This window comes from Carassius gibelio, chromosome A5 (assembly GCF_023724105.1).
Source record: "Carassius gibelio isolate Cgi1373 ecotype wild population from Czech Republic chromosome A5, carGib1.2-hapl.c, whole genome shotgun sequence".
NCBI classification, from domain to species: Eukaryota; Metazoa; Chordata; class Actinopteri; order Cypriniformes; family Cyprinidae; genus Carassius; species Carassius gibelio.
The window spans coordinates 35,368,870-35,381,676 of NC_068375.1; positions in this window are offsets into that span (position 1 = coordinate 35,368,870).

Here is a 12,807-nt window from a genome sequence, read left to right on the forward strand (position 1 = left end):
CTGTAAGAGAAAAAGGGTTTCCCGTAAGAGTAAAAGGGATGTGGGAGTAAAGCTTGTAGAAAAACAATGGCAGCCATTGACCTGAGTTGACACCCTAATCAGAAATATACGACGTATTAAAAATCATTCTTTACCAACTCCCATCATTTCAGATTCCACTGGCAGTATTATTAAACTGAGTCAGATCATGATTAAAATCAACAGATATCAACAGAGATATACAGGGCTATATCTCTCAGAAGGCATCTTACGGGTAGCTAATGGTTAACTGTATAATGATACAAAATAATTATCATTGAAATTGATGAGGCAGAAATCAACCAAATCAAGCTTTCTCAACAGGTTAATGCTTTTTGTACAGCACTAGTGTGTTTTCTAGGGTTTTCCTGTCCAGTGCCACGTCGTTTAATTAGCAAATGCATTTGTGCGCCCATGGGTGTGCTGGTCTAAAAAAGAGGTGTGTTCAGGCGCATTGCTATTTTAAGGAGCTGAAAATGTGCTCGTTCCTGTTTGTGGCAACCTATCTCTTTCGTATTTGTCTTATTGTTTTATTCTGCTTCTTTTCTTAAATTCTAAGTTAGATATACATATATTAAATATATTATATATGAACAACAATGATTTTTATAATTTGCCCCCTTTTCAATAATGTTAAAGGGATAGTTCAACCAAAAATTAAAATTGTCATAATTTATTCAAGTTTTTCCAAATTCAATCCTTGATTCATATTTTAAATAAGTTTATTTAGAAGCTTATTAGAATGAATCACAATTTTTGTAACAATAAATGTTGGTAACTGTAGCCTGATTAAAAGTAATGACTAAAAGGTGACAAAAGTGCAAAGCCTTTCGTCTTCTAAAACTAGACTGAAACTATGAAAGACTCGAATAACAAAAATGTGACTATTAAGCATTTTCATCTTAAGATAAAGACTAGGACTAAATCAAAAATTCCAGTCAAAATGAATATATATATATGTATGTCCATTTAAAGATAAAGGTGCATGTAGGCACTGATAAAGATAATGATGCACAAAGCAAAATTGTTATACTGGTCATTGAAAAGTACACATCTCCAGCTAACTGCTTTATCTGCCAGTTTACATCATACCTTGTACGTGACACAAAGCCTTGCATCTTAATCAGACAGCGTTACATAGAAAAGTCTGAGCAAGAAGTGGTTCGGGCAGGATGTGACAGTTATAGACCACATGGGAAAAAAACTGAATAAAAACAATTTGGCCAGTTTGAAACTTTCCTGTGGCATGATTAGCTCTGTCTGTTACATCAAAAGGTAGTTTATTGCTGTGTTGTGATGTCGCCATTGCTTTATCATTATATGTATCTTCAGATTGAGGATTTAGATATTTGTTTGTTAACGACTTTATCTTACCACAGAAAGGAATACTTACTCAAGTATTTCTATTGCAGAAAAGGACAGGTTATTTTAATTACTCAACATTTCCTGCATTTATACAGTTGTGGAGGAAGGAAAACTACACACTGTGGTTATAACACATTCCACCCAGTCAAAGCCTAGTAATAGGAATATCAGAACATTACGGGAATTATAGCATATTTTTACACTTTTCTTGCAGAATTCTACAAATCTGCCTTGTGACTTGTGACTTTTGATAACATACAATATCTGTGGCAAAAGTCACTGTAACATTAATACATGGCACTGTTACATAAATATGTGTGTGTGTGTGTGTGTGTGTGTGTGTGTGTGTGTGTGTGTGTATACATATATACATATAGCGGACGAAACAGATTCCTAGTTAAAGAGATTAATTTAGAAGAAATGTATTTTATGAATTCTAAGACTATTTGAATATTTACATATTTAATTATTACATGTTCCTGTATCTCAATTGGTAGAACATTGCGCTACCAAGCACAAGGTTGGGGGTTATTTCCCCAGGAACACATGACAGGTAAAAATTGATAGCCTGAATGCACGTAAGACGCTCTGGATAAAAGCAGTTTTATTTATTTTATGTTTATTTTTTTATTACCCATATTTTAAATAAAGATAAATATTTTACACAAAATTTTTATTTTTACAACAATTTGTACTCCACAAATAAAAAAAAAATATATATATATATATATATATATATATATATATATATATATATATATATATATATATATATATATATGTCACAAATCACCATTTTCCATAGACTCGTGTTGATTTTCAGATGAAATTATAAAAATGTAAAATAGAATACCCGTTCAACAAAAGTATTAAGGTGAGATTTTGTGCCATCTATGAGTTATTTCTTATTCTTGAGAAAGTCTGGTATCATTTTGGTATTAAAAGCCACTTGCTTTTATATGATGATTTTTTTTTGTGTGGCTTAAGAGTCAAAATTCTTCTTGGCGGAACTGAAATTGATCTGGCAATAACAGGGGAAACAGTTTCATTTGAATCTTGAGTGCCAATTAGCTCTGACCAATAATCAGATAAGAATTGATATCACACTGAAGATCTGTGTGCCTTGATTATTTTCCATGTTCTCATGGAACACAGTAAAGCGGATGTGGTCATAAAGACTTAATTAAAGCATGCGTTTGCATTTTCTCACAGCGTTTTTACTTTCCGCAGTTTCAAATATATCGAGGTTTTGTCGAATAGCCTACATTCGTAAAATGAGATGTTTTTATGCTTTTCCCTTAACTGTTGCAGTTTTGCAATAATTAATCGAAGTAATTGCTAATCTATAATTTGGAGTCTCTAAATTTACTAAGTTTGAGCACTTTTATCTAAAGTGAATTACAGTACATAGACCTTAGTCGGTATTGGGCCATATTTAATTTTTGACAGGTATGTAAACAAGGCTGTGAGGGACTCGCTCTCAATGTCTGCAGACTCACATCCACATAGCATGGAGATGTCGAAGCTGATGTGGAAATGTAGAAATTGTAGAATAAAGTAATTATGTATTTATTTATTTGTACACAAGAATCACAAAATTAATAAGCACGATTATTGTTACACCCCCCTACACGTGTAACCCGAGACAATCTCATTGCATACAATATTTTTGATGGTTAAGTTTAGGGGCAGAGCTTCACGCTTTCTTTATTCAGCTCGTATCAATATGAAATCAGCAATTAGTTAATTCTATAGTTATGTTTTCTTATGAGATCGGGTTATCTGCAGTGGAAGTGCACAGGAAATTGTGGTGCTTTTTTCAAAGGACTACATGCAACCTTCTTTTTACTACACAGTAAAAAAAATCTGTAGAAATTACAGTAACTTACTGGCAGCAGTTTGCCAGTAACTTACTGTAAATTAAACTTACAGTAAAATACTGTATTCATATTTACAGTGCCATTTAACTTGCTGTAAATTTATTTACAATAATACATTTTTACTGTAAAACACAATGTTATGTTTTTTTCGCCTTTGATATATTTTAATACAATAAAATATTACTTTACACTGTGAAATTTACTGTAATTTGTTGTCCACTTTTACTATGTATTGTAAAACTGTATAAATTATTGTATTTCAACAGGTCTCAGTAGTAAAAACTATAAAAAGAAACAAAAGACTGCTTAACTTCTTTTATTGGTTTAATTGTTAAATTGTAATACTTGAAATAACATTTTAATATTCTTGCAGATTGTACTTTCAGTTTTCCATAAACTTGAAAACATTTCATTTATACATAAAAATGTCATATTAAGAGCATTTTCAAACAACAGACATGAACAGATTCAGTCATAAGAACAATCTTAAAAATTGACAAATTCAGAAAACTCCTGTGTAGAATGTATTTGTTCTTAGTAGCTTAATAGTTTTGCCAGCTGAAATCCAGAAACTCCTTAAAGGGATAGTTCACCCAAAAATCAAAATTATGTCATTAATAACTTGCCCTCATGTCATTCCAAACCCGTGAGAACTGCTTTTATCTTCAGTAAACAGTTTAAGATATTTTAGATTTAGTCCGAGAGCTCTCAGTCGCTCCATTGAAACTGTGTGTACGGTATACTGTCCATGTCCAGAAAGGTAAGAAAAACATCATCAAAAAGTTCATGTGACATCAGAGGGTCAGTTACAATATTTTGAAGCATCAAAAATGTTTTTTGGTCCAAAAATAGCAAAAACTAGGACTTTATTCAGCATTGTCTTCTCTTCCGTGTCTGTTGTGAGCGAGTTCAAAACACAGCAGTTTGTGATATCCAGTTCGCGAACAAATCATTTGATGTAACCATATCTTTTTGAACCAGTTCACCAAATCGAATTGAATCGTTTTAAATGGTTCGCGTCTCCAATACACATTAATTCACAAATGACTTAAGCTGTTAACTTTTTTAATGTGGCTGACACTTCCTCTGAGTTCAAAAAACCAATATCCGGAGTAATTAATTTACTCAAACAGTACACTGACTGAACTGATGTGAAGAAAGAACTCCTGGCGTGGTCAAACCCAAGGCAGAGACCCGTTAATGTCCATATTTTGACGGTGAAACGTTCTGAAAAGGGAAAGAAAGGAAAGAAATATGAATGTTTGCAGTGTCACCACAACTCTCTCTAGCTCTCTTCACAGCATAATTGTGAATTGACTGCGCGCCGTTAAGTGGCAGCGTTTATTTTCCAACAAAGTAGAATTAATTAGTTTAACCCAAGCTAAAGAATAGGAATGCGCATTTGATCAGATGCATCTGCAGGCACAATTTAAGAGATGCATTATTTGAATACTTGGCGAAAGAGATGCGTTTTTAATCTACATTTAAATAGTGTGTCTGAACCCCGAACATTATCAGGAAGGCTATTCCAGAGTTTGGGAGCCAATGTGAAAAAGCTCTACCTACTTTAGTGGACTTTGCTATCCTAGGAACTACCAAAAGTCCAGAGTTTTGTGACCTTAGGGAGCGTGATGGATTGTATAGTGGTAGAAGGCTAGTTAGGTATGCAGAAGCTAAATCATTTAGGGCCTTATAGGTAAGTAATGATAATGTGTAACTGATACGGAACTTAATAGGTAGCCAGTGCAGAGAGTGTAAAATTGGGGTAATATGATCATATTTTCTTGACCTGGTAAGGACTCTAGCTGCTGCATTTTGGACTACCTGTAGATTGTTTATTGAAGATGCAGGACAACCACCTAGAAGTACATTACAACAGTCCAATCTAGAGGTCAGGAATGCATGAACTAGCTTTTCTGCATCAGAAAACAGATAAAATGTTTCGTAGCTTGGCATTGTTTCTAAGATGGGAGAATTCAGTTTTTGTAACATGGGAAATATGATTTTCAAAAGACAAGTTGCTGTCTAATATAACACCCAGATTTTTTACTGTAGAGGAAGTAACAGTACATCTGTCTAGTTGCAAATTGTAATCTACAAGATTCTGTGTACTGTTTTTGGTCCAATAATTAATATCTCTGTCTTATCCGAATTTAATAGGAGAAAATTATTGGTCATCCAATCTTTTAAATTTTAAACACACTCTGTTGGCTTAGATAATTTAGAAGTTTCATCTGGTCTCATTGAGATGATATAGCTGAGTATCATCAGCATAGCAGTGAAACTAATCCCGTATTTTCTAATAAAATTAACAAGGGGCAACATGCATTTTGAAAATAGAAGGGGACCTAGGACGGATCCTTGTGGCACTCCATATTTTACTGGTTATAAATGAGATGACTCCCCATTTAAATAAACAAAATGGTAGCGATCGGACAGGTAGGATCTAAACCATCTTAGAGCCTGCCCTTGAATACCTGTATAGTTTTGTAATCTATCTATGAGTATGTCATGATCTAAGGTGTTGAACACAGCAAAATAAAAACTAGCATCAAAAAACTAGATCAAATAAAACTAGCAATGAGATGCAGCCTTGATCTGTCGCAAGAAGTAGGTCATTTGTAATTTTAACAAGTGCAGTTTCTGTGCTATGGTGGGGCCTGAAACCTGACTGAAATTCTTCATACAGATCATTTTTATGCAGGAAGTAGCTCATTTGAGCAGACACAACTTTTTTTAAAATGTTAAACATAAATGGAAGATTTGAAATAGGCCAGCTTAAATGGTTTTGGGACATGACCTAAAGATAACAACGAGTTAATAATATCGAGAAACATTTCTTCTGCTGCAGGTAACAACTCTTTAGTAATTTAGTGGGTACAGAATCTAATAAACATGCTTTTGGTTTAGATACAGTGATAAGTTTATTTACCTCTTCCTGTACTATAGTTGTAAAGCACTGCAGTTTATCTTTGTGTGCGATGGATGAAACTGAAGTGTTAGACACTGTAGAATCTACATTTGCTATTGTATTTTTTATGTTATCTATTTTATCAGTGAAGAAATTCATAAAGTCATTACTATTAAACATTGATGAAATATTTTAATCAGGTGGCATCTGGTAATTTGTTAATTTAGCGACTGTGTTAAATAAAAACCTTGGATTGTTTTGGTTATTTTCTATGAGTTTGTGTATATGCTCTGCCCTAGCAGTTTTTAGAGCCTGTCTATAGCTGGACATACTGGTTTTCCATGCAATTCTAAAAACTTCCCCTTTTTCTCCATTTGCGTTCAAGGCTATGAGTTTCTTTCTTGAGAGAGTGAGTATTACTGTTATACCATGGCGGATTTACCAAATTTTCAATTTGATTGGGGCAACAGCTTCTAATGTATTAGAGAAAATAGTGGCCATGTTTCCAGTCATTTAATCTGGTTCATTTGTATTTTGGGGTACAAATAGCAGTTGAGATAAATCAGGCAGGTTGTTTGCGAATTTTTCTTTGGTGGCTGGAACAATAGTTCTGGCCAGGCGGTAACGCTGAGCCATATAGTTAATATCAGTGATGCGCAGCATGTACGATACAAGGAAATGGTCTGTAACATCATCACTTTGAGGTACGATATCTATATCATTAAATCTAGATATCATTATATCTAGTGTATGATTAAAACGATGAGTGGGCCCGGTGACATTTTTCTTGACTCCAAAAGAGTTCATTAGGTCAGTAAATGCAAGTCCTAATGCATCATTTGTATTATCAACGTGAATATTAAAATCTCCCATGAGCAATAAGAGTCATGCTTTTGATTGACCTACTTATAATATGTCTCACCTTTCAAAATCAGTTTTATAGTGAAACACAAATGATGTCTTACAATAATGTGTTTTTCAATCTCTTCAATGATCAGATCGCTGTATTTATGTGAAACAATCCATTAAATGAATCCGTTTTCTTTGTGAAAATGTATTCTCATAATACTTTGACTTTAATCTCATAATATTTTACTTTATTCTTGTAATATTTCGAAACATTTAGGGCCCTATTTTAAAGATCTAAACGCAAAAAGTGTAAAGCGCACAGTGCAGCTGCACTCAGGGCATGTCTAAAACCACTTTTGCTATTTTAACGACGGAAATTCTTTTGGCGCGCCCCGGGCGCATGGTCTAAACAGGTTGTCCCTATTCTCTTAATGAGTAATGTTTTTTTGGGGAGGCGTAACGTGCAATAAACCAATCTGAGTCTCATCTTCCATTCCCTTTAAGAGTCATTTGCGCTCGTGCCATGACGTATTTGCGATTTACACGGCAGGAATTTTTATTCATTTATTCATTTTTGTTAATTTTCTTCTGCTATGCAGGCTCGCTTATTGCACATAACAAACCTTGTAAAACAGTTCAAAATCCAATTGAAACGCTTGAAAAACACAAAGTGATGGTGACAGCTGCTATAGTCCAAAATGGTAAAGTTACCTTTTTTATGTATGAAAAGGTTTTACATATGGAAAAACAAGCTTATTGATAATATTAAGAGATAAAATTAATAATTGAGCACAAATAATAGGTGATAACCGACCAACAAATCAGCTTTGCTGAATAAGTTGCATTTACACATTTTATTTTATACATTAATAATATTTTAAAATGTTTCTGTTTTTAATGCATTTTGATTAAATACATGGAGCCTTGGTGAGCATTTTTTACACACACACACACAAACACACACACACACCCCCACACACTTTGCATTTGAAATTAAAATCTAGGAAAAAAGGAACTGAAAAGGCTTTTTGTCATCCAATGCAATTGCTATGTTTAGATATACATTCCAAAAGAGCTCTGAAGATTGTTGCTAAAAATGACTGACACTGAAAATATTAGAATATACATAATTCCAAGAAATCAACAACACACTTGTGAGAGTCGGCAAGAGAATAGCAAATGCAGATAGATTGCATATCCTGCAAATTAACATGCGGCATGTCTTTTGCTGAGTCAGTCATCTTTTGTGGTTTGAACTTACAAACTTAAGGCTACCAGTTCTTTTGCCACTAGGGCACAATACTTAGAAGGAAAATATATATCCTCCGTTTATCCCACTGAGTCTCTTCTAAGCAGCTTGGATGGAAATCTCCAATTGAACATGTAACTTTTAATAGAAAATGACTTAAGAGGAATAGAACACACACTGTATCTCCCACTATATTCACAGAAAATAATGTGACATCACATCTAGGTAATGACAAACACTGTCACAAAATTTCAACAGAAAGCATGTGAGCAGTGACTTTGTTTAGATTCTGTATGCATTTTAATATATATCCTTATAGATAGGCTAATAAAACTGACACAACCTGCTGTGTTTGTATCAAAGAACCAGAGATGGCAAAGGTACACAAAAGTATATTTTTCTCTCAAGTAGAAGGACAGATACTCATGTTTAAAAGTTGAAGTGCTGACTATACTTTTTTACTCAAGTTAAAGTAAAGAAGTATGGGCTTTGACATGTACTTAAGTAAAAAGTATGGATGTGAGACCATTTTTGTGTATTTTAAGTGGGAGAGAGAGAGAGATGACACTATATTGTAGAAATGTTTGAAGGATCGTTTTTGAAAATGTAAGAAGTAGAATGTACAGAAATTTGTGTGAGTGAAAGTTAAAAGTTGTCAGAAAAATAAATACTGAAGTAAAGGACTGATACCAGAAAAATCTACTTAAGTACAGTGACAATGTATTTGCTAAACTAAAGCTAAACTTTGCAGTGAGTGACAATGTCACAAAGCACCACATCACGTTCACATTCAAGGCAACATATGCAACATAACACTTGAATTTTCACCATCTATCAACTGAGTGTAAAATCAGATTCCACTGGATTAAATCACACGTCACATGATCAGAATATTGCATGAAATTCATTATCATAAACAGTGATAATTAACACTTCAGATTTACCTACAGCATTTGCAAGAGTGAAAGTCTGTATAACACTCATTTGACTTATGTCAAAGTAAAAGTCACCTTTATTTATATAGCACTTTAAACAAAATATTCATAAGTCTATGTCAGACTTATGTGTAAGCGTTTTTACGCTAGATTAATTGAAAGTCTTTGTGAGAGATAAAATCACTAGACACATTTCCTTTGGTGACTAAGCACTCAAAGGCGTATAAAAGATGGAAAGTTGACTGAATTGACATGAAATCGTATTCTACTCTGAAGAATTTACTCTAGCACACAGAGTAAAGAACACTTTTAATTGTGACCATGGAGCTAAAAACTGGTAAATTCAATCTCTTGTTAACTTTCTGAGCTTCACTTTTTTGTGTGTTTGCTGTAGATGACATGTTATGACTGGCGTAAACTAATGTACTTTTCTTTTTAGGACTTCTGATATTGTGGATTTTAGCAACAATCCAGACGATGACACACAGTTCAGTAAATCGATGTAATGTTAAAAAGAGATTAGAATTAACAAAGGGTAAAATGGAACATCTATTGAAAGAATATGTAAGTATCATTCTTTCTGTATTTGATTAAAAATAGATATTGCAAGATAAAAATGCAGATGAGCTCAAGATATGCATTACATTAAACACTCTGCACCGTAAAATTATTTTTTATTAGTTATGGTAAAAAATTTAGTTAAAGGATTACTGGAGCATCTTTTATTCTGGTCTTTCTACTTTAACATTTCACATTTAATTAAATGTATTACTTGCCATTTGTTTTTGGAGATTTACATGCAAAAATGAAAATTGTTTAAAGTAGCTGTTTTCAAGCCACACTTAACAGTGTCTGACTGTCACTGCATCACATATGATATCTAATCCAACAAACAGTGTTCAATAATTGATCAGTGCTGGTCTCAAGGTGATTTTTACTGCATGTATGAATGCAGAGTTTGGCACTTGGTTTTATATTTAGGTATGTAATGCAGTAATTTTAATTCAGTATTTTAAGTCAGATTTAGTAGCCAAATTGTTTTTTTTATGCCACTGTTATGTTTTAGTGTCTGTTTAGTATTATTGGTGTAGGTTTTAAATTGCAAACAATTAACAGCAACCAACTAACATCGAATTAAATGTGAGATTTTGAAGTTGTATGACAGAAATCATATTATTTATACTCCAGTAATCCTTCCAAAAAATAATCTTTGTTTCATTGTATTATGACTCAAGAATTACGATATGGACTTTGATACTCTTTTACAATATTTTTTTTTTATACTTACAATTTTAGGTGATTGGTGTAGTGATAAGACTTCTTTTTATAAGTGTGCTTTTAATAACATGCTTTTGCATTCCATGTACATGATGATTATGACGATAATGATGATCACCAACATTTAAAAGTAGCTGTTAAGTGTCACAATATATATATAAGTTTAGAAAGAATGAAGTTAAGCTTTTAGAATAAGAGAATCATATAGACTGATTAATGCACATATAAAGAGCACATCAAATATAAGCACACGTTTAATAACAATGAATACATTAAAATATAGAATTTTATATTTAATAAAATACAATATTTTTAGTAGAATCTTGAATATTTCTGTTTTGGTTATTATAATATGTCTAAGAGGTAATAATTAAAACAATTATTGCTGCCTTCCTATCGCTCAAACAGTAGATGCCAAGATCACGGGTTCAATCCCCAGGGAAAGCAAGAACTGAAAACAAGTGTACCTTTAATGCATAAAAGCATCTGCATAAATGTAAAATGCTTACAATTGTGACACAGTTTTGGTTTTGTTTGAAGGATTGTGAGATCAGTATAGTGTATTGTACCAAACTGTTGCACTGTATTGTTACACGTCTAGTAGCTGTCAGAAATATATTCTTTCTGGAGTTCGTTATTATTTCTTGATCATTACATTAGATTCAATCAAACTATGACTTAACAGGAAACGGCATAGTTTGTAAATGATAATTCAGAGGCTTTCCTTTTAATGTGTGATCCATCTCTCTTTCGTTTCAGCTCTCAGCAAACAAACGTATACAAATATTGCTGAAACCAATCTCAGAACTTGACTTGAAGAATTTGTCCAGTGAAGCGAAAATGCAGAAAGCTCGGTGTGGGCTTAACTTCATAAAGAAGGCTCTTGACCATATATATCAACACCAAAGTAAAATACATCATACCACGCAACCAATATTTAAAGAATTAAAAACACCCACTCATGATCTTGAGCTTACAGAGCGCTGTGTTGCAGGAGCTATATGTGAATGCAAAAACATAACAGAGCCTGTCTCCCCACCTAAAAACTCATTTAAACAAAAACATTGGGCCCAGACTGTTCTTAATAACTCTGTAGAATTTCTGGGTGAACTGGTAAACATTGTACCAAATGATACCTTGTGCAAACGAGATTTGGTCACATCCTCTTGAAACAATCCTCTTATTACCAGCTTTTTCAGTATGTTGTCATGTTTAATTTGTATTTTATTTATATTTATTTGTAACATTTATTTATATTTTGTATTTTATTTATATTTTTATTTTTGTATCTAAAATATTTATATAATTGTTTCTTCATCCATATTGTTCTTGAATACAATTACATGTTATTTATTATATTCTTTTGACCTTTTCAGTGTTATGTATTTTGAGAAAATTATTGTTATTGTCATATATTATGACGTTAGCATCATAATTTAATACAACAATAAATTGATTTTTTTTTGCCGTTTTCAGTATTTTAAAAATGTTGATACTCTATTTGTCATGAAAATATTCTTTCTGTTAATGTTGCTTTATATGTATTGTTTTGCATGATAATTTAATAAAATAAAATGTATTTATATCACATTTTGTGTGCTTTTCTGTATAAAACATTAAAAATAATATTTATACTATTAAACTTCATACATATTGTCAATACAACAATAAAATGATTATTACAAATTCTAGTAGTAATGTGTTAAATCCTCAGAATGTTTATTGTATGAGCAGGAAGCAGGTGTTTGACTCAGTCTGCAGTGTAATACTATGGTCTCCGCTGACTGTCATTAATCAAACTGACAGATGTATCCATGAAAAAGCTTGTTAATTTTCTCATTTCAATGCGGATGTTTTTTTTTTTTCAATAATCAGGATGATTAATTGGTTAATAGTAGACATGTATCCCCAAGTGACTTCTGCATTTTGGCTGTTGGCAATTTGTATGAAAATTTCTGAAAACTGTGTTTACCGAACTATACACCAGAATGTGGAGGTAAATATATACTTGTATTGTTTATTGACATTGTCATAAACAATAATACCTTTTTGGAAAGAGTAAAATAAACTTAAACAGTGCTTATTCTTGTTCTGAAAGATATTCCGTGGCATCTAATCTTCTAATCCAAATGTTGTGAAGCATAAAGCCAAATATGGCAGCATTCATTCTCATGCAAGCCAAATTATGATGCAATTCTTTATTTCTGTGCTCATATTTTTAAGATGTGCCAACAAAGATCGCCCTCGCCCAAAGAGTTATGGGTCATCTTTTAAATTAGAACTGAAACTAGACAATGATACATGAGCAATGGACTGTTTAAA